Genomic DNA, 23,966 nt, shown 5'->3' with positions numbered 1-23,966 from the left:
ATTCCTAAATGTCACTCTTTCTCTGGTTTGAGGACAGTCCTTTAGGATCTTCAATAAATTTGTGGGCTAGCCATACCCTGTCATAGACTTACATGTTATACTTCTACCTTCCTCTAAGTGATGTTATAGAAAATAATAAGATAATATGTATAAATCACTAAGAATTCCTGATGATGGAGACAGGAGGCAGAGAAATTCTAGGCAGAAAAGGGCAGGTCCATGGCAAAGCCCCACCCTCAAGCTGAAAAACCTGAAACCATGGCCCAAAGTTAGAACTTATATCCCTGTTTTCCCACTCAAATATTCCCTTTTCCTAAACTGCCCATGGTCTGCCCCACCCTGCATCCTGTGCCTATAAAAACCCCAGGCTCAGCCAGCAGAGAGAGGAGAAGCAGCTGGACAGCAGAGACTACAGCTGGACATCTGAGACAAGTGGCTTGACTTCAGAGACACAGCTTGAGGACGTAACTTTGGAAAAGAATCCGACTGGAGAGAGCCAGACTCCAGGAGATTACCTACTCCCGTGTCCCCTTTTCAGCTCTCCTTTCCACTGACGGCCACTTTCATCGTCAAGAAAAATTTCCCACATTTACCATCCAATTTGTTCGTGTAACCTTGTTTCTCCTGGACGCCGGGCAAGAGCTCGGGAGCCATGAGTGCAGATACAAAAGGCTGATACACTGGCCCTTTGCTCTCACTGGCAGAGAACAGCCACCTCACGTGAAAGGGTGGAGGGCCCCCTGAGCTGTTAACACTCAAGCCATCCATGGACAGCAGAGCTAAAAGGGCTCTGTAACATGCCTCCTGGGGCTTCAGGAGTCGCAGGGACGCTGCCTGGATGCTGCCGCAGGGACGCTGCCTGGATGCTGCCGCAGGGACCCTGCCTGGATGCTGCCGCAGGGACCCTGCCTGGATGCTGCCGCAGGGCCTGCACAGAGTTCGCTCCTGCCAGTGCCCAAAAGTGCTCGCTCCAGCTCCTGTACCCAATCACCTCCCACAAGGGGTGGAACGCAGTGGGTCTGAGTGGAGTTTGATCCTGCTGGTGCCCAAGTGGCCAGCAGACTCCAGCGCTCGTGCACCTCAGTTCCTGCCTCGTTTGCTCGCACACTCCCTCCCATGAGGAGTTGAAAGCAGCGGGCTGGGCAAACAAGGCACCCCTGTTGCAAGTCCCACGAAGGCAACAAGGAAATATCCTGCCTCAGTAGTGAGAAATACTAAGAAGTTTTGGGTGTATGTGTATACATACACATATGGATTGACTAATTTGTAAATTTAAGGTATCCTGATTAGCTAAATCCCAAATTGATAATCTGGAAATGAAAAATCTACTTTCAGTTTCACCAAAGATTTATCAAGATACTTTCTGTACCTTTATTTTATAATCCGTAATCTATTTTTTAAATTGTTACAGAAACACCAGAGGTTTGGTCTAGGTCCTGCTGCGTGCCACACAGAAAGTCAATCACTAAGGTGGCAAGTATTGCCAAGGAAGAAGGCTTTAATCAGGCTCTGTAGCTGAGGAGATGGGAGCTCACTCGCAAATCCATCTCCCTGACTGACTAAAATCAGGGGTTTATATAGCAGGTAAGCAACCTAACGATGTGTAAAAAACCAGGAAGTTGAGAGGGGCAAAGAAGCAAACATGGTGAATGAGGGGATCTCTTGGCATATGGTGCAGTGATGTGGTTTCAGTTCTTTGATACTTTTTGTGAGAGGCCTAAAGGTCGTTTCCTGAGGAAGGAACTCAGAGAAATCAAATATGTTTCAACATTTTTAATGCCAGAAGGGTCAATTTCTATGTTTATCAAAAAGAACAGCCTATGGGGCAACTGGTTTCAAAACAAGATATCTTGAAATTCTCTCATTTTTAAGGAAGATCAGGATAAATTACTGAGTTATGGGAATCCCCTGCAATTTATGAAGCAACTGTTCTAGAAAACTCTAAAGGCAGGGAGATGAGAGGATGTATGTTTTCCAGCTGTCTTTTTTCACACTGGTTCAGGCATCACACGAACAGGCCTGGGAGCAGGAAGAAGTACAATGTGGAGGACAGCAAAGAAACACATCTTTCCTTCCCTTACTCCTCGACATCTACAGGAGTAGATGGCAGGGAAACAATGGGCTGTGCTGAGAGGCTGAACTTCTTAATCTTACAATTAGTCCAAATCTCTTAATTTGGGAGCAAAGAAACGTGTAGCCCCTACATTATCTAGCTCTACCTCCCATTCTAATCCTTCTCTACCTACCTCCACTCCTTTATTTCTTTAGATACAACTTCTACCATGAAACAAAGTAAAAACTGTCACTATGTTGAGTTCAGTGGTTATAATATATATTCAAAATAAGAAAAAAATAAACCTTTGAACTATGAGTGCTTATGAACTTAAGTAACATTAAGGATACTGGTCATTAATATAAATTTTCATGAATAGGATATATTTTAATAGATTTTTTGCAGTATGTTTTAGAGTAATTATTTTCATCTTTATTCCTCACAAAAATCCTTAGGAAGGGATAGAAATTATCCTCACCATATTAGCATACCACTGGTATCACCTTTATCAACAAAAGAAAGTTTTTAAATATTCAGTTATTGGATTTAAGCTAGAAAGGATGAATGGCACCCAAAATTACTAAATTCATCCATTAACCCAAATTGTGATAGCATCACATAGTTCAGCTGCAATACTAATTAATTTGAAATTATTCTATGAGACTGTGTATCTGTACCAAAAAGAGTACAAATACAAAAAGGGCATTATTCACCATAGCACCACTACTTACTAGCAAACAAACATGTCAACTAACTACAGCTCAATGTCTTAGGAGAAGTCAATCACATCTAATTTTGCAGAGGTTCTAAATAGAACACCATTGTTTATGTTGTGGAGTGCTGGTTTCCTTAACTTTACCTGACAGAATTACAAAGATTTAGGAGGTTTAATCTCTCAAAATCTTATTAAAACAAATCCTATTACCCTGCCTCATTATTTGAAGTCACAGTGTATCTAATGACTTTTCTTTTACATGTACTAATCAGGCCTGGCCACCCACAGATATTTGTAAATTGCATTATCTTCTGTCTAACTAGCTCATAGTGTGTGAGGTGAGGGGGGTCGCCATAAACAGTTTCGGTGTGATTTACTTTTCCTAACTGCCAAAGCGCGCTCTCTGAGGGGGAAAAGATCTGCTATCTAAACAAGATAGTAGCTTGTTTTTGAGACAGGGTCTCATTCTATTGCCCAGGCTGGAGTGCAGTGGCACAATCTCAGTTCACCACAACCTCCGCCTCCTGGGTTCAAGCGATTCTCCTGCCTCAACCTCCCAACCAAGTAGCCATCACATCTGGATAATTTTTGTATTTTTATTAGAGACAGGGTTTCACCATGTTGGCCAGGCTGATCTCGAACTCCTGGCCTCAAGTGATCCACCCGCCTTGGCCTCCCAAAGTGCTGGGAGTACAGGTCTGAGCCACCATGCCCGGCCTAGATTAATTGTATCTAGGAAATCATATAACAATATCTACTTTCTATATCGCTAGAGTACAAACATACAGAATAGCCAGTTTAAAGTAACTAGTGTAATTTTTTTCTTAATTTCAAAAGGATTGAGGTAAAAAATCCAATTCCATGATCTGCTAACAATTTTAACTATTATTTTTTCCACAGTGCTTAAAACAATACTTTAAGAAATGTTCAATGTTCCATGAGAACAATATCCACACCAGATGCAAAGTCTAAGGTTAGTTCCTGATTCCTGGAAGCTGGGAAAGTACGTATTTTATTTGTGTATTTGCTTAACAAACATTTATAGGGCTAATTATAGGCCAGATACTTTTCCACAGATTTTAAAAATATTATTATTACTCAATTCTTATAACTACCCTCTGAGGTATGTACTACTACTGTCCCCCTTTTACAGATGGGGTAACAGGTATTGAGAAGTTAAGGACTTACTCAGAATCATACGAGTAGTCCGTAGTAGAAGCAAGATTTAAACCCGGGTAGTTGGGATCCAAAGTTTGTGCCCCTAACCACTCACAATGCCCCCTCCACAATAAGCTGCCTCTTTTCAGGAGTACCAGAGACATTTTGCCACTTTAGGCAGTTATTATTCAATAATTGTGGACCTTCCTCAGGATATATGGATGAAAACAAAAGGCAAACAAAGTATATCTGTCCCTATAAAGTATGCCTATGGTGTTTGTATCATTCATCTGAACAGAGTTCTACATTACCATGTCCCAAAGTTCCTTTCACTAACATATTATGTAATATACTATGATTTGAATTTTCCTTAATATACCATGGATGGTTTTTTATTTCTAAATCTATCTCATTCATTTAATACTCCACAGTATTAGATTGTGTAGAGGCCTACGGATGTGGTTAAATAGTCTACTGATTTCTTCAATTGTTATTATTCAGTTGTTATTACTGATTTTCTTCTGCCTTTTTTACAGGTCTCATTCCAGTAACTGCTTAATATCCCCTGTCAGTCTTCTTCAAAGGCTGAAGCCAGCCTCTGACTGAAGCCCAGCCTCAATGTTTCCTGTCTGGTGCCAGCACAGCTTGCCTGGACTTCTGAAAATTGCAAGCCCTTACTCCTTGCTGGTCACCACGCTCCCCCTTTCTTTGTTGCAGACTCCCTCTTGCTGTGGTTTACCAGGTGCCCCTATTGCTCCTCATGCTTGTGTGCCACTTTGGACTTAATCTGGCACACTTAACTCCCTTCATCCACGCCTGAAGCTGGACAAGCTGAAGTGACTGCATCACTTTCTCAATTCTGGCTTCTGCCCACCAGCCTTGCTCTGCTAGGAGGAATTAGCTCTGCCTGGCCAGAACCCAAGAAGTGACAAATCAAACTTGCTCAATAGGTGGTAATTAAACTTCTGGCTCTAAAGCCCAGAGTAGGTTGTCAATGGGATTTCACAGTGGCTCCCTGACACTAAGCAAGGATGTAGTTCTACACCTGGTTTTAAATCTTAAACTCTAATAGGATTCTCAGAGAAGACAGTAAAGACTAAGACCAAAAAAAGTTGTTTTAAGGGGAAAATGACAGTAAGTACAAAAGATAATCTGGGGAAGACCTGGCATGTCTGAAATCAAAACATCTGTTACTAAGTGGATCGTGACTGCTTAGTTTCTAGGTGAGCTGAATAAAAATACTAACTGAACAATGATGTAGGCCATTGTCAAATCTAATCAATTTCTTGTTTCTTTGTTTTTTTTTTCCATCAGTCTAGAATCTTTAAGTAAGCCATTCAGAAGATATGACACTATAGAATGATACTGACTGAGGAATAGAGTGGAGAGAAAGGGCTGAAGACGACTTCAGAAAAAGGCCTGAAGCATAAAAAATGTTGATCTCTCTCACTGATCTATGCTATATTTCTTTTAAAAATTAATATAAACATCCTTTTCTCCCCACATCCAATACCTATTAGTACACTAAATACTTGTTCCTCTAAGAAATGTGAAGTTGAAAAAAATTTCCCCCATTAAATGCGAATTATTCTGCTTACGACATTAGGATATATGCTCTCGCTTTAAAAATAGGAGGCTGCTGAATTCATCACTTGAGTATATTAAATAGACTGTGGAAGAGTATTATCCTTCTGGAAACCTCTTATCCCTCACTCTCATACCACAAGGGATTGCCAGTTAGGTCTAATGACCAGTAATATCCACAGCTATATGTAATCAGAAGACTTTCTAGTTCCTCTAAAGTGGAAAATAAATTGCTGCCAAGGCAAACCAAAGGGCATAGAGTTTTGTATGATCTGCCTCTACTTCTCTGACAGACCAAACATGCTAACTAATGACATCTGGAGAACAAGCTATGTCACGCAGCTTCCTCAGCGGTAACTTTTTAAACATCTGGTTACAGATCTTTATCCAAGGGTGTAACTGAGTTACCGTGCTCCTCAGCCCTAAGCCACCTTGTCGGTTAACCCCAGTGTGCCATGCAAATATTACTTTCTATACATGCCATGATAATGGAAAAGGTTGGGAAGGCCTGAATTAATCTTTATCAAATATCTTACTTTGGCATAGCCCATACGGTGTCTTTGAAGAATAAAAACATGTATGAACTGGAAAGACCCCAGATAACTTTTTCCCAAATGGGACTCCTTCAAGTGTAAGTTCCATAGAACATTAAGATATGTTAAATTAATTGGGAGAAGGAATTTGAGAAATACTGGGTTAAAGTTTAAAAGTTGTTTTTTTTTTTTTAAGTGCAGGATGTCTAAGACATTTGGATATGCTGAATGCAGTGTCATTCTCCAGCAGGAGGGTGTAATACAAATTAATATTTATTTAAAGATGGAGCTTTTAGAATATAGTTTTTTAAATGGTGGTGAAATGCACGTAAAATGCACATAACATAAAATTTACCATCTTAATCATTTTTAAGTGTACAATTTACCACTGCTAAATATGCTCACATTGTTGTGCAACCAATCTCCAGAACTTTCTCATCTTGCAAAACTTGAAACCTTATACCCTTTAAATCACAACTCTCCATTTCCCTCTCCTCCTATTGCCTGACAACCACCCTTAGAATACCTTTTGCAAGTAATCATTCACAAAACGTAATTTGGAAAATGGTGCTTTATATTTTATGGTTCATCACCTCATTTTACAGATGAGAAACAGGCCTGAAGATGTTAATAATTTGTACAACATCACAAATTAATAATGAACCAGGTCTTGAACTCACTGGACTTTAAGTCTGGCCTCTTTTCACAACACTCAGAGTAGAAAGCTGAAACAAGCTGCTAATTAACCAAATTCTATCACCAAATGTCCTGAAAGTTATTTGTATCTATCAGGTCCATTTCAAAGAAAGGACTGAAAGAATTTCCCCTACAGCCACACTAAGTCCACAATTCTCCAGTGCAGGTACATAAAACATCAAGAAGCCCCAATTTAAACATGCCATGCCTTCCTAGAGCATCAATTTCATTTGGTGATTAGAAAATTAACTGTATTATATTAAAGTAATCATGAATATATTGCAGGGTAAAGTGCAAAATTAACCTAATTTAAAAGGACTTCAAGGGTATAGTATTTCAGCAGTGAGCTGCTTTTGCCTGTGGTCCAGCTGCCAAGGGCATCCATTCCCATCTCTGTCTCTAGGGCTTTTGAAAAGCACCAAACTGAAGTGAAGAGCCTAAAATACACAGTAGGACCTGGGGCAAAGCTCAACAGGGGCACTCTGGTAACCCATAAACCAAACTGTGCTTCTACAGGTACCTGGGGGGTTCATATCAATTACTAAAGTTCTTAAGTACTTGTTTCTTGATGAGCACCCGAAGTCTCCACAGGAAGTAACAAGTTAGGGGGATCTTCCAGTTAACAATCAACCAAAGGAACACAAAAAGGAGTGTGATATTGTCTCTTGCTAGACATCAAGTTTATGATGTAAGAGGACAATTGACAGCAGAGGGGAAAAAATGAATTACATCTCAAGCTCCTATTTGGAATGTCCATTGGAAAATGGCATTTAAATTCCAGTATTTACTTCCTCTTTCTGCAAAATCTACATCCAGAAAACTTAAAATAGTTATACTGTACGCCCAATTAAATTCATTGTTGCAATGTACTTACTAAATTCCATTATATCTAATCATATTATAATAAAAAGTGAAAAATGTTTTCCCCTTGTCTTCTGAAAATTGTCCAAACAGGCAAGCCACAATCTTTTAAAAATAATTCTGCCAAGGGAGGAAGGATATATTTTCCTTTTTGATCATTAAGTTTTAAATTTTCGTCTACAGGCTACTGTCAACATTCTAAGCTTTTGAAATTATCAGCAGATTTTCAAATACAAAATATATAGTGAATATTCTTTCCTTCATTTGAGCTGTGCTGAAGCAGCTGGCTTGAAGCAGCTGGCAATCCAAGAGCAAAATGCAGCAGAGTGAAGCCAAGCGCCTCCTTGACTAGTATCACGTGCTAGTGAAGGTTGGCTTTGCTTCCACTTGGCATTTCCTTTTAACCTGCCTCAAAAGATCCCTTCTCAGAATATCTGCATCAGTATGTTAATCCTGGCACTGGGTTCTGGGTATTCATTCTTTCCCCAGCTGCTCGCTGTTTCACACCCTCTAAAATCATGGCTCCCCGCGCCAAAATGAAAGGCAAAATGGCATATTAATTAAATACACAGAGAATGAGTGCCATGTAAGGTAAGAGGCATGTGCCGTGAATATTAATGTAACCCAAGCAATTACAATCATTTGAATCTACTTCCTGTGATAAAAGCCTATACAATCAGAGCTGGCACACCACGTTAGCTGCTCACTGCACAGAAAAGGATGCAGTTAACCTTGGTGAAGGTTAGGAAGCTCTGTTTTAGTCACTAAAAGGAGGCTTTCATTTTTCTAATAGAGTAAGGAACAACTCTGGATTTCCAACTCCCCAAGACAGCCAATTATTTTCAGGAGTGCTGCTCCATTATAAAAATAACTTTGAATTTGCATTAATTGAAGATGTGTAACATTACTGCAGATAGGTGGTGGTAAAGTAGAAAAACGTAGGATGAAACAATTTGTGAGAAAGTTTAAACCATTCTTAGCCATTGCTAGTTCATTTGTAAACAAATTACTCTGTACTTTGGTAAGTGGAATAATATAATAGTAATAAAAACAACTTAGTGCTAGATTGGAGCCACTACCTACCCTAAGACATAAAAATGAAATGCTTCTTATAAAAGAACAGTGAAAAAGAAAAAAAAAGAAGAAAAATATATAATTCATTATTTTTGAAATATGCATTTAAAATAGAAATAGTAATTTACCAAAATAAGACCAAGTATCCTAAACTGTGAACCCTACAATAACATATGATGTTGCTCTTTACTCTTTATAGCATAACTGAGGTTTCCAGAGGCCTAAATTATCAGACCTGCCAAATCTTTCTGTGTAGATCTTAAAAAAAAGAAAAGAAAAAGAAAACCCAACAAAACACTAATACGTAAGCATGAGATAGAAAATAACAGGAGCTTTGCCAGCTTCATGAAATTTCTCCATAGGCTATATCCTAGCTCAGCTAACACCATGTCAACAAATATCCACTGGATGCACAATGAAATGTCACTGTGCAGAATTTAAGAGAATTTAAGGGAAGCATCCTTGCTAATAAAGTTGAGACAAAGCATTGTAGCTGAATTGTCTGTTTTGGGTATGACAAAGAATGTATGTGTCTTTGACCAAACTTTAGTCAGGCTCCTCAAAATCCTCTTCCCAAGTAGGTCTCAACTTTTAAACTTTGTGTCCATCTTTGCAAAAATCTTTAGCCACAATCTCCCACCCTTCTGGTCACCCTCAAAATCTGACCAAATTCCCCAACCCCAACTATCCCCCAGGAGATAGCTAATCACTCTGGCCCACATTCAGCCAGAATCTTTTAGGTCATTTTATCTTCTCAGTAATTTTCAATCCACTGACACATACCTACCCACCCTGCTTCCCAGCTATAAAACCCCTACTTTTCCTTGTACTCAGAACCGAGCTCAGTTCTGTACTGGGGTCTCTTTTACCCTCCTGCAATAGTCCTGAATAAAATCTGCTTGTACAGCTTTAAATGTTGTCAAGTTCTGGTTTTCTTAGTCATTGTGCCACTTTGGAAAATAGTTCGGCAGTTCTTCAAAATGTACATAATAGAGTGATCACATGATCTAGCAATTCTGCTACTGGGTATACACTCATGAGGATTGAAAATACATGTCCATGCAACAACTTGTACAAAAGTGTTCAGAGAAGTATTGTTCATAAACCCAAAAAGTAGAAACAACCCAAATGTTCACCAAGTGAAGAATGGATAAATAAAATATTGTATATCCATATAATAAAATAATAGTAATAGCAATGGAGCACTGAGACATGTTACAAAATGGATGAACCTTGAAAACATTAGGCTAAATGAAAGAAGTCATTCACAAAATGCCAAATGTTGTATACTTCCATTTATATAAAATTTCTAGAATAAGCAAATCCACAGAGACAGAAAGTAGATTGTGGTTTCCAGAGAATGGTGGGAGGAAGTGGAAAGTAACTGCTAATGGGTATAGAGTTTCTTTCTGGGGTGATGAAAATAATCTAAAATTAGATAGTGATGATGGTTGCACAACTCTGTGAACATACTAAAAACCACTGAATCTCACTTTTTTTTTTTTTTTTTTTGAGATGGAGTCAGTCTCACTCTGTTGCACAGGCTGGAGTGCAGTGGCATGATCCCGGTTCACTGCAACCTCTGCCTTCCCAGTTCAAGCAATTCTCCTGCCTCAGCGTCCTGAGTAGCTGGGGCTACGGGTGTGCGCCACCACGCCCAGCTAATATTTGTATTTTTTTTTTTAGTAGAGATGGGATTTCACCATATTGGCCAGGCTGGTCTCGGTAACTCCTGACCTCGTGATCCACCCACCTCAGCCTCCCAAGGTGCTGGGATTACAGGCATGAGCTACCATGCCTGGCTGAATCTCACATTTTTAAAGGGCAGCTATTACTGTATGTGAATTACATTTCAATAATGCTATTTTTTAAAAAAATTCATTACTACAGGTTCATTTGCTCAATATCTACTTGTTGAGAGCCAACTAAGTACCAGGCACTGGAGCTATAACAATACATAGACACGGTCTATGTCCCAGAGTTTATGGTTTTGTGGAGAAAACCTGGGTTTAAATCCTGGCTCAATACTTGCGGGAATCTGAGGAAGTATTTTACTTCCTCATCTACAAATAAGGTTTAAAGGCAAGTGATTGGCACACTGGAAGGACTTGCTAAATGTTACTACTAAATGAGTATAAAGGCAAATTAAAAATGTCAGGAGAGAGAAAAAACATGAATAAATTAGGAGGACTTAGTTTAGGAAGTAGGAGAAGGTATTTCTTCAGGAAATGACATTTGGGCTGAAATCTGAAGGATCAGTTGGAGGGAGTCAAAGAATTTAAGGAACTTGAAGACCTGCAGACAAAGGAAAGTTTAAGTGCAAAGTTCCTGAGGCAAGGAAGAGTTTAAGGTATTTCAGGAACCATGGTCAGACAATACTGAACAAGTGAGGGAGAGAGAAGCAGGAGCCAGAACGTGCTGGGTCTTGAAGACCAAAATAAGTACTTTGGATTTTATTCTAAGTACAATGGAAAGTCACTGACGGTTTTTGAACAGAAGGATGGCATGATCTAAATTACATTTCAAAAAGATGACTGGCTGCTGAGAGGTGAAGAGCGTAGTACAGTCAGAAGGCCACTGCTGTGCTCTAAAGGAAATAAAATGATGGCTTGGATTATGCTATGGTAGAGATTCTAACAACCTTGACAGATACACAGAAATAAAAAAACAAGTACTTGCAGAATTCCTTCCTATTCTGCTCTATATATGCAGCCTGCACTGGATAGAATACAAAAGGAAGACTGAATTGGTATAAAGTGTACCATAAAAGGCTTCAGGCCAGGCGCAGTGGCTCACATCTGTAATCCCAGCACTTTGGAAGGCGGAGGCAGGCGGATCACGAGGTCAGGAGATCGAGGCCATCCTGGCTAACACGGTGAAACCCCGTCTCTACTCAAAGTACAAAAAAATTAGCCGTGCGTGGTGGCGGGCGCCTGTAGTCCCAGCTACCCTGGAGGCAGAGGCGGGAGAATGGCGTGAACCCGGGAGGCGGAGCTTGCAGTGAGCCGAGCTTGCGCAACTGCATTGCAGCCTGGGCGACAAAGCAAGACTGCGTTTCAAAAAAAAAAAAAAAAAAAAAAAAGACTTGAACCAAAAAGCCCTCAAATTTCTAGTTTTATTCCCAACTTGCTATAGAATCTTGGCAAATGCTTCCTCACTGAGACTCAGTTCTTTATCAGTATAATTAGAATAATAGCTTTTCCTCAAAGATTACAGTAAGACTTAACTGTCTTAATATATGTGAAAGTGACTGAAGAGCTGCAGGCAGTGTGCCTATAAGTGTTAGTCAGTTTAAGAGATACACCCAAAAGAAAACAAGATACACAATGAGATTAGTCATTTTTTCCCCCTTTAAGGTCAAGGTGTGTTTTGTTTTAATGAGGATAAATTAAGCTTTTTCAATATACCATGGCCTGTAGAGAACACAGTGGGGATCCATCAACTCCTGTTCCATGGCACGCACTTGCTGGGAAACTCTTCAAATTTTTGCAGGTGAATCCTCTCCCATAGACTTATCTCTGGGAAGCAAACAGTATTTTAAGAGAAAGCTTTTCCTTAAAGAAGTCCAGACCAGGGAATGGGCAGACCTGAAGAACAGTGTACATTTGCTATAAAACAGCTTTATGAAGCAACAAATAAGAGAACTGATTTTAGGAGATATTTTTGTAAAGTTCATGACAAAATTATCTGTATTATAGCATTAAAATTTGACCGAAGTAAATAAATTACAGTCAAATTTCACCTGCAAACCCCAACACTTTGGTCCTGCTGCTGGTAAAGACACCACTGTACACATTATAGACACCACTTTTCTGAAGGATGTTTGTAATAAGGGTACACTTGGGACTTTTCTCAAGTTAATTAAACAGTGTGAAAAAAGCAAAATCTTTTGAGACTTTGCTGGAAGCCCCTGACGGAAACCTATAGGGAAGTAGTTTTTTAATTACCTTGATATTTCATTAATGTTTTTCTGACTTTTCATAATACTTACATCATATTTATTAAATTTTTTTCATAATAATTACACATTTATTAAATTTTTTAGTTAAGAAAGCATTAACTAAAAGAAAAGCAAAAGAATATATGTTTATTTACAATATGTTAAGTAGGATAATGTAAGAGAAAAAAAACTTTTCCCATGTATATTGTCCCATAAATTTTAATGTTTATCTTCAATAGAAAAAGGTAGTAGTTTTTTCTTGTTGAATAAAATACCATATTAAAAAAACCAAAGGTAATAAAATAGAAAATGCCTTTAAATAAGTGCTATATTATGTTGTCATAGCTATTGTTTAATTACTGAAGAAATATGAAGAAATCTAATTATTTCCCTAAATAGAAATTTAATGTTCTGAAAATTACTTTGCTTCAAATCTATACAAGAACACTGATACACAGTAGTATAAGTAATGCCTGTTGGGAATTGCTATAAATGGCACATATTGGTGTTAAATTTCGTCCCCAGGATGTAGTACCAAAAGTATTTTCCAGGTTAGTGTATGTTTTTAAAAAATCAGCTTCCTTCAAGGAAACAAGTAAACTATGCTTCTATAGGAAGAGATATAAAACTAAGAAAACAGCAGATGCAAATTTTATTTTATTATATTTTATTTTATTTGAGACCGGGTCTTGTTATGTTGCCCAGGCTGGAGTGCAGTGGCACAGTCTTGGCTCACTAAAGCCTCACCCTCCCAGACTCAGATGATCCTCCCACTTCAACCTCTCAGGTAGCTGAGACTACAGGTGCATGCCACACCCTCAGCTAATTTTTGTATTTTTTGTAGAGATAGGCTTTTGCCACGTTGCCCAGGCTGGTCTTGAACTCCTGGGTTCAAGTCATCTGCCCATCTCAGCCTTCCAAAGTGCTAGAATTATACGTGTGAGCCACTGTGCCTGGACCTGAAGTACTTTACACAAACATAAACGCAAACATCTTTCTCCACGTCCTATCAATTGAAAGAAACAAAAATGAACAGAAACGAAAGCTTTATTGTGAAAACATTTCATCTCTGTCCTGGGCTTAAAGCAAAAAAAGAATTGGGACTATATTTTATAATTCACATAAAATCATCACTCATATTATTTAAAAACTCTTATTACCCAGATTTCTAATTTAATTCTGTCTAGGACCAGGCCGGGCGCGGTGGCTCAAGCCTGTAATCCTAGCACTTTGGGAGGCCGAGACGGGCGGATCACGAGGTCAGGAGATCGAGACCATCCTGGCTAACACGGTGAAACCCCGTCTCTACTAAAAAATACAAAAAACTAGCCGGGCGAGGTGGCTGGCGCCTGTAGTCCCAGCTACTCGGGAGGCTGAGGCAGGAGAATAGCGTAAACCCGGGAGGCGGAGCTTGCAGTGAGCTGAGATCCGGCCACTGCACTCCAGTCTGGGCGACAGAGCGAGACTCCGTCTCAAAAAAAAAAAAAAATTCTGTCTAGGACCTCAAAAAAGAACACAGTGAAATACAAAAACAAAAGCAAAGAAACAAAAAAGCAAACAAGATTCTATTTCCAGTTTTATCTTTGATTTTGATTATTTTTCTGTCTATAGGACAATATCCCTATGCTTAAAAAAAATCAATTCTTTAAAATATCACTATTGATTAATGAGAGCATCTGCAAAGGTCAAAACCAAGGAATTTCTTAACGTTCTTTTCTTCTACTTGAAAGATGTAAAAAGCTAAAGGCAAGTTTCCAGCATCCTGTGCTCCACTGTATCTGACTATGTAGGGGATTAAGGCGCTAATAATTCTAACTAAAATGGCAGAACTAACCCATTATTTTGGCACAGAATAGACAAACTGAGTTGGTCACAGGAGTGCTAGCCAAGTTCAGGATGTATCATTTTTCTATCCAATGTTTGACATACAGAGTAGATGAACATAAACATTCACTTTTTTCCTACGAAGAATCTAAATTTAATTTAACTTACCCATAATAAACTATTATATAAATGATTATATCTTTTGAGGAGACCTCATAAATTTATTGTATCTTAGAAAAATTTGGCCGGGCGCGGTGGCTCAAGCCTGTAATCGCAGCACTTTGGGAGGCCGAGACGGGCGGATCACGAGGTCAGGAGATCGAGACCATCCTGGCTAACACGGTGAAACCTCGTCTCTACTAAAAAATACAAAAAACTAGCCGGGTGAGGTGGCGGGCGCCTGTAATCCCAGCTACTCAGGAGGCTGAGGCAGGAGAATGGTGTAAACCCGGAAGGCGGAGCTTGCAGTGAGCTGAGATCCGGCCACTGCACTCCAGCCCGGGCGACACAGCCAGACTCCTTCTCAAAAAAAAAAAAAAAAAGAAAAAGAAAAATTTAACATGTATTAAATATAATGTTCTAGAAAAAGAAAAGGTAAAAAAATAAACACATGAATGGTATTGCTACTGCTGCTTAGCATTCTAACAGACCAGCTCACTGAAATAAATTTCATAGACTACTATGAAAGTATGATCGAATTTCATATCACAGTGAGTAAAAGATTAGTAAGTTATCACCTTTAATCAAACAATACTGACTCTGATCTCCATGAGAGCACATGTGCTACAATTAGAATGAGTCCCCTGCTTAGGGGCCGAAAAAGTATAAGATAGGGTACCTGCTGGCAAAATTATCATCTATTATGGACTGAACTGTGTTCATCCAAAATTCTTACGTTGAAGCCTTAGCCCCCAGTGTGATGGTATTTGGAGATGGGGCCTTTGAGAGGCAATTAGAATTAGATGAGATCATGAGGGAGCAGCCCAAGGGACCCTCATGATGGGATTAGTGCCCTCATAAGAACACACTCCTGCCTTCCTCTCTTCTCTCTCCCTCTCCCTCTCTCCCTCTCCCACCTTTCCCCCCTCACCCTGTGAAGACACTGCAAGAAAGTGGCCTTCTGCAAGCCAGTAAGAAAGACCTGGTACCAGGGAACCAAGTCAGCTGGCATCTTAATCTTGAACTTCCCAACTTTCATAACTGTGAGAAAGAAACTCCTGTTGAGCCACCCAGTCCATGAAGTTTTGTTATGGCAGCCTGAGTTGCTGACTCATATACCATCAAATCAGTCACACACAAGTTATCCTTTTGAATCACGACAAACCAAAATATAATCCGAAAATGTGTTTAGATTCTTAAGCTTCATCCTACATATTAATGTTCTAAGTGACAACCAATATAAATACTGTTCCTTTTCTTTTTCTGGCACAGTAATGGCTACACATTTCCCTTAATGTCAGTGTCCCTCTCTATTACCCTTTTATATATAATCCTCCATCTTTGCTATGTCTGTGGATTCAGACCTTCCTTTAATTATTAATTCAATTTATATTCTTCCCTTGTGCCTTTATGGATGTAAAATTCAGGGCCTTTGACTGGTCTTCTGAAAAGTAAAACATTTACATCTAAGTTTTTCTTATCACTGAGCCTGGGATTCAGATGATTTATATAAATGTTCTCTGGGTATCTAATTATTTTGCGTAATAAATAATTTGCGTCAAATTACTTGTAAAAAGCATCATAAATTATTCCTACTACCCCTCCCCCCCGCCCCAACCAAAAGTGTAGAAAGTAAGGTTCAAATAAGTTTAAGCAGGCTGGCCAGTGAGAAGGGTGAGTCAGTGGACTTGAATCTTTCAAGACTTGCTCTTCCTGCTTCCCCATTTAGTGTAGGAATCCTTAGAGCTGGATTTTGTGGTTGAGACTGCAGGAAAAAAAGCCAAATGGACAATCTGATTCCCTATAACCCACACATCTCAGAGACCTAAAACTCTTTTTAATTGTCTTGAAAATGGCAGGACATAAAACTCCTTTTAATTGTCTTTAAAAGGGCGGGAATTGGATTTGTTTTCCCATTTATTTAGTGGAAAGGCGATATTATATTTTGGTTTTTTTTTTTTTTTTTTTTTTTTTTTTTTTTTTTTTTTTTTTTGAGACAGAGTCTCTGTCGCCCAGGCTGGAGTACAGTGGTGCAATCTCGGCTCACTGCAACCTCCACCTCCCAGGTTCAAACGATTGTCCTGCCTCAGGAACCTGAATAGCTGGGATTACAGGCGCCCACCACCACACCCAGCTAATTTTTGTATTTTTAGTAGAGACCAGGTTTCACCATGTTGGCCAGGCTGGTCTCAAACTCCTGACCTCAGGTGATCCATCCGCCTTGGCCTCCCAAAGTGCTGGGATTACAGGTGTGAGCCACCACACCTGGCAAGGCAATATTACATTAAACATTATTTTATCTTGTGGTAATCACAAGATTGAGAAAAAAATTCATATATATGAAAAACATTATTTTAATTCTTTTAAAAACCCTGCAAACTATCATTTTAATAGAATTACTTTATTGACTATTAGCTTTCACACAATTTTATTATCCTTGAAATCACACTGTGGGTTCTATTCTATTTAACATTACACCTTAAATATATTTGTCAAGCATTTAGTCTTCATATGTTTTACTGTAATGACGTGATACGATTGTGTCATGTTGATGTAGCATCACTTACATACCAGTTCCCTTTCAATGAACACTGAAGTTAAACACTAGGGTCTGTATAAGGGAAATGTTTCTATAATTATGGTTTTGCAGTCATGAGTACCTGATACTCTGTTTGCCTTCTCCACATTTCCTGTTACAACTGATTCTGCAACTGATTCTGTAGCTCTCAGGCCTATTTTGATCTCCATTACCCACAGACTCTTATTCTTTGACCAGCCAGTGTCTATCCCCACCCAAGGTCTGGGTGCCCACCGAAAGATCCCACTGCACTTGTGTCAATTGGTTACGCTGATCAAACAATGTAAAATCCAGAACAAAATTTTAAAACTTAATCAGACAAATCCTAAAAATGGTGGAGGTGTGAGGTCCAAGGTCAGGAATATATTAAAAGAAAACTAACAATTAGTTGGTATATAAGAATTTGATTGATTTTTTGAGACAGGGTCTTGCTCTGTTGCCCAGGCTGAAGTGGGGTGGTGTGATCTTGGTTCACTGCAGCCTCAACTTCCTGAGATCAAGTGATCCTCCCACCTCAGCCTCCCAAGTAGCTGGGACTACAGGCACACATCACCACACGTAGCTAATTTTTTTTTTTTTTTTTTTTTTGCAAAGATGAAGTCTTACCATGTAACAAAGGCTGGTCTCGAACTCCTCGGCTCAAGTGATTCTGCCACCTTGGCCTTCCAAAGTGCTGGGATTACAGGCATAAGCCACCGTGCCTGGCCAAGAATTTAATATTAAGATCCTCAGTACTTCTGACCAGAAGCAGTACTTCTATGAAATATAGTCTTTGGGGGATGACATAATTCTCAACTCCAGAACAAGTTTAGATCTATATCTCTAAAATTAGTAGGAATTTCAAATATATCCATATATATGCCAGAAATTCCATATATATTACATACACGAACATGTTCTCACACATACACAAGAATGTGTAAGTATTCTTGCCCTTATTTGTGTCCATTCTAGCATATTAAGCAGGCAAAGACATATTTCTTGCCTTGACCACTATTTTCTTTTTAAATAATAACCTATTCAAAAGCAGAAATTATATCTACTATTTCTTTTTATCTTTAATTTTTGTGGGTACCTAGTAGATACATATTTATAAGGTACATTAGATGTTTTGATACAGGCATGAATGTGTAATATCAGGGTACATGAGGTATCCATCACCTCAAGCATTTATCCTTTGTGTTACAAACAATCCAATTATACTCTTTTAGCTATTTCTAAATATACAATTAAATTATATCTGACTATGGTCACCCTATTGTGCTGGCAAATACTAGGTCTATTCACTCTTTCTATTTTTCTTTTTTTGGATGCATTAACTATCTCCATATCCCCATGTCCCCACCACTACCTTCCCAACCTCTGGTAACCATCCTTCTATTCTCTATCTCCATTAGTTCAACTGTTTTAATTTTTAAGCTCCCACAAATGAATGAGAACAGGCGAAGTTTCTCTTTCAGTGCCTCGCTTATTTCACTTAACATAATGACCTGCAGTTCCATCCATGTTGTTGCAAATGACAGGCTCTCATTCTTTTTTTAATGGCTGAATCGTACTCCATTGTGTATACGTACCACATTTTCTGTATCCATTTATCTGTTGATGGATACTTAGGTTGCTTCCAAATCTTCGCTATTGTGAATAGTGCTACAATAAACATGGGAGTGCAGTATATCTGCTATTTCTTTGATACCATCACACAGTAGTTGTTGAAGAAATATGGCCAATCTATTGACTTAAAAGCTGAGTAAAATTTTTCTACATTGCGATTTCTCATAAAACAAAGGATGGATATGAAAATAGGATTTATAATTCTTAAGTATTTCCCTTTTTTGATAATTGGCTTCCTCTTAAGAATTACAGTGCTTAGTTTTACCATAATGAACTATGAAATCAGAGCAAATTCAGTCTTCAAGTAAAGCAGCACCATGTCCCTTCATGAAAAATAAGTCTCCATAACAACCAAAAGAAAAGATATATAGCAGATGGTATTAAATAGAACATATTCGAAGTCTTCCAGCTCAAGTGCTTTTATGCAAACTGATCATTAATCTCCAAAGATGGATAAAGCTTTAAAAAATCATGTTTATATTTCACTGGAAAATAAAAATAAAAAATACCATCATGCAAACACCATAAGAAATAACCACTCTTGTGCACAAAGAAAAAGTGTTATTGAATTCCTTCTTATTTAGGTAGATAACCTGACTGGCTAAAGAACAGTTGAGTTCCAAAAGGCAAAGCACATGTGTTTCCAGCTACTCATTCACACAGGTTAATCAATATCCCTGATTCTCTTGACACCCACTAGCAAATATAACGATAAAGAATTAAAAAATAGAAAACTGTGAAAAATTAGTTTGCTTTCTAATGATAGCATATCTAAATCCTGGCATCTGTGGCCCCCACACAAGAAACAGTCATTATCCTAAGTCAGAGGAGTGGAATCAACTAAGGTTCTGCAAAACACCCCACTCAGATAGGATTACTATAACTACCATACTTTACAAGTGGTAACTGAAAAAAATAGAAAGGGATTTTGATTTGTAACCCTTTTACTTTATAGTACAAATTGTTAGTCCCAGAAAATTAATATGACAGGACCATGTTCTTATAGTATATAGTCAAGGAACTCAGGTTCCCTCACTCTTTCGACTACATCACTATCTCTTTTCAAGGGTATTTTGTAAAGAGGAAAAATAAGTCCCAATAAAGAAGTTTCTTGTACTATATTCAAATGGATGATTTAGTAAGGTCTGAAATAGCTTAATATCTAATAATGTTAGACATCTTCAATTGGGCAATTATTTCCTGTGTTTGAGCACTTGAAGTCAACTAATCAAGCATAAACACGTTTGCACATAACTCAATCATATAATCTCTTGTTAGGAGAAGCCCTAACTCACAGCATTTAAACAAGTACCTTAAAACTTCCTAAGGCTTAGTTCTTAATTTTTAAAAATTCACAGCGAATCAACAATATGGAAAGAGTATCAATTATATCTAAAACATAAGGTTGAGCACCATGTGAAAAACAAGGTAACAAAATAAAGTCCTTGACCTAACGAATTTTCACATCTAATTGTAGTTTTATACTGTGTTAGCTATCACCCAAAGATGCAGGCAAAAGAAAGTCACTTTCAGATATGTGAAGAATAAATGGAGTTATTCTACTTTAATATGTAAGTACAATGACATAAATTAGGTAGTGAAATACAGCTCTAAGTATGTATATGAAAATCCTTAAATTGGCCACAATTTAAAATAATTACATTTTAAATAGTCTACCTTTCAAAATCATTGGAGAAAAAATATAAAGACTCAGTGAAAACTAAATCTACAGCTTTAGATCATCCACAAACAGACAACCACCCACTTTACTTTATCTCAGATACTGACACAATATTGAAATGAGCAGGATCAGAGCTAGGACCCTTCAGTAGACCAACAGAATCCTCCCTCAGGGTGACCTTGATGTAAAGGAATCTCTTATAAATGTAATCTCTTATAAGTGTAATTGAGCATCATAATTCTTAAGAGGAAGCCAATTATCAAAAAAGGGAAATACTTAAGAATTACAAATCCTATTTTCATATTCATCCTGTGTTTTATGAACAATTACAATGTAGTAAAATTTTACTCAGCTTTTAAGTCAATAGATTGGCCATATTTGTTCAAGATCCTTGTGTAAGGATCTTGTGTAAGATCCTTTCTACTTTACACTTTCTCCTGTTTTATCTTATTTTTATTTTTTATTTATTTATTTATTTATTTATTTATTTATTTATTTATTTATTTATTGAGATGGAGTTTCACTCTTGTTGCCCAGGCTGGAGTGCAATAGTGCAATCTCGGCTCACTGCAACCTCCACCACCTGGGTTCAAGGGATTCTCCTGCCTCAGCCTCCCGAGTAGCTGGGATTACAGGCATGCGCCACCACACCCAGCTAATTTTGTATTTTTTTTAGTAGAGATGGGGTTTCTCCATGTTGGTCAGGCTGGTCTCAAACTCCCAACCTCAGGTGATCCGCCCGCCTCAGCCTCCCAAAGTGCTGGTTACAGGCATGAGCCACCGTGCCTGGCCTATTTTATCTTCTTTAATCTCATGTAACTCTCACAACTCTGAGCAAGATATATACTCAGCAGCACTGCACAAAAACCTGTTTATCACCTGGCACAGCATTCCCATCTCACCTAGTGTGATTGTTAATGCTGAGTGTCAACTTGGTTGGATCAAAGGATGCAAAGTATTGATCCTGGTTGTGTCTGTGAGGGTGTTGCCAAAAGAGACTAACATTTCAGTCAGTGGGCTTGAGAAGGCAGACCCACCCTTAAATCTGATGGGTACAATCTAATTAGCTGCCAATGAATATAAACCAAGCAGAAAAATGTGAAAAGACAAGACTGGCCTAGCCTCCCAGCCTACATCTTTCTCCCATGCTGGATGCTTCCCGCCCTCAAATATCGAACTCCAAGTTCTTCAGTTTTGAGACTCAGACTGGCTGTTCTTGCTCAAGCTTGCAGACAGCCTATTGTGGGACCTTGTGATCATATAAGTTAATACTTAATAAACTTGCCTTTATAAATAAGTCTATCTATCCTATTAGTTCTGTCCCTCTAGGGAATCCTGACTAATACACCTGGTTAATTAAGCCGGAACAAAAAGTCCTATTGCCAGTTTCAATAAAAAGAAGGAATAGTACCAGAAAGGGGGAGACTTGTAATTTACCCAAATATGAACACCAAAAGCACCTAATATTTTATCAGATAAATAAGTTCCCACTACCCAACTGAGCAAATAAGGACTTACAAAGGTTAGAGTGTAGTGGTTGGAGCATAGGCTATTTGTGACAATGACCTGAGTGCAAATCCCGGGTCCAGCAAAGAGAAGCTGTGCAATCTGGGATTATTCACTCAATTTATCTGCACCTAAGTTTCTTCACATATAAGTTGGGGGATAATCCCAGCACTTTGGGAGGCCGAGGCAGGCAGATCACCTGAGGTCAGGAGTTCGAAAACAGCCTGGCCAACAAGGCAAAACCCTGTCTCTACTAAAAATACAAAAAATTAGCCAGGTGTGGTGTCATACACCTGTAGTCCCAGCTACTTGGAAGGCTGTGGGAGGAGAATGGCTTGAACTCGGGAGATGGAGGTTGCAGTAAGCCGAGATCATGCTACTTCACTATAGCCTGGGCAACAATGCAAGACTCCATCTCAAAAAATAAAATTAAAAAATTAAGGAGCAGAAAAAAAAAAAATAAATTGGGGGATAACAATAGTACCCACATGTTGCAGAGGATTAAATCAATCAAACTGAATCCTTGGTATAGTGAGTTACTTTTTAGTAATTGAGCAATTACTGGGTGACTATTAATCACTATTATACATAATTCTGATTACTTCAATTAAATTGTCCAAGGCCATGTATTTAATAAGAAGTGGAGGAAAAAAGTTAACTTAGAACCAATGAATGCATGACTGGGGTTCCCTATACCATATTACCACCACACACAATGCCTAATATTCCTAATTCATCTGCTTTTCCTTGTATGTAGCCCATATTTCTTCACCTTTGTAAAGAAATATCACGAGATGGATGTATTACTGAAATCCAAATGTATTTGCTGCATTTTCCTGGCATGTCCAGCAGAGAGTTCAGTAACAAACATCTGTCAGATACTGGTCGTTTTTACAAAAACAATGTGCTGGGGAAATGCTCACATAGAACTTAGCAGGTGAAACTGTTCTGTTCTTCACCCATGAAGACATATTTGTCAAATTACCAAATAAACCAAAAACCAAAGCCCACACCTCAAGCATAGCACATTTATAGTACAAAGTGTGATAAAGGAACAGCCCAACAAAGGCAAAATTCACTTATATTTTGTGTTCATGAGGTCCTTTTAAGAATAAGAGGAAACCTCAACAATAAATGTTGCCTGCTAAGAAGATTAGCAGCTCACCTCTACCCACCTCCACCTCCAGGATGCATGTGCGACGCATTGTGTCACGCATTGTGTCACAGGCACAGCAGTAAAAAGGAGCAGTTCCTGATCTCCGAAGGATTTTAAGAGACTTGTGTTGCAACACCGGAGGACCAGCTTGACAATTCCAAGCATGGAGGCCACTAGAGAGACACAACCTTACTGAACAATGCCTCCACTTCACTGGCTGTGTCCTTCTGTGTTTATTTTATAGTTTTAACAAAAGCAGATCACACCTAAAGGGGTGTGTGCACAGGTTTTAAAATACAGTATGTAGAGAGTGCTCAGAGTGTGGGAAAGCTAGCTGAGGTCAAAACTGTCTAGATGGCCGGGCGCAGTGGCTCACGCCTGTAATCCCAGCACTTTGGGAGGCTGAGGCGGGTAAATCACTTGAGGTCAGGAGTTTGAGACTAGCCTGGCCAAAATGGTGAAACCCCATCTCTACTAAAAATACAAAAATTGGCCAGGCCTGGTGGCGCATGCCTGTAATCCCAGTTACTCGGGAGGCTGAGACAGGAGAATTGCTTGAACCCAGGAGGCGGAGGTTGCAATAAGCAGAGATCCCACACTCCAGCCTGGGTAACAAAGCAAGACCTCATCTAAAAAAAATAAATAAATAAAAACTGTCTAGACCTCTCTTTTAGTACATCACTCTCCCACACCATACATAACTCTCTATCTTCCCTCCCACATAATTACTTCCCACCAATCATAAACTATAAGAGCATTTGCATCTATCTCACCACTGTATTCCCAACATCTAGCCAGTTTCTGGAATTTGGAAAGCGCTCAATCAACAGTTGCTGA

General features: G+C 38.8%; 1 protein-coding gene and 1 long non-coding RNA gene across 11 annotated transcripts in view; one reads left to right on the top strand and one right to left on the bottom strand.

Moving 5' to 3' along the window:
* ST7 (suppression of tumorigenicity 7) overlaps positions 1-23,966 on the bottom strand; it is a 284,304-nt gene that overhangs the window by 154,155 nt on the left and 106,183 nt on the right. The window lies entirely within an intron of this gene.
* LOC112620492 lies at positions 2,899-5,526 on the top strand. Its single transcript, XR_003118537.1, has 4 exons — positions 2,899-2,938; positions 3,669-3,771; positions 4,463-5,149; positions 5,241-5,526. It is a non-coding gene; the product is annotated as an uncharacterized LOC112620492 (long non-coding RNA).

This window comes from Theropithecus gelada, chromosome 3, assembly GCF_003255815.1.
Source record: "Theropithecus gelada isolate Dixy chromosome 3, Tgel_1.0, whole genome shotgun sequence".
Taxonomy (NCBI): Eukaryota; Metazoa; Chordata; class Mammalia; order Primates; family Cercopithecidae; genus Theropithecus; species Theropithecus gelada.
This window is presented reverse-complemented; position numbering and strand designations above follow the sequence as displayed.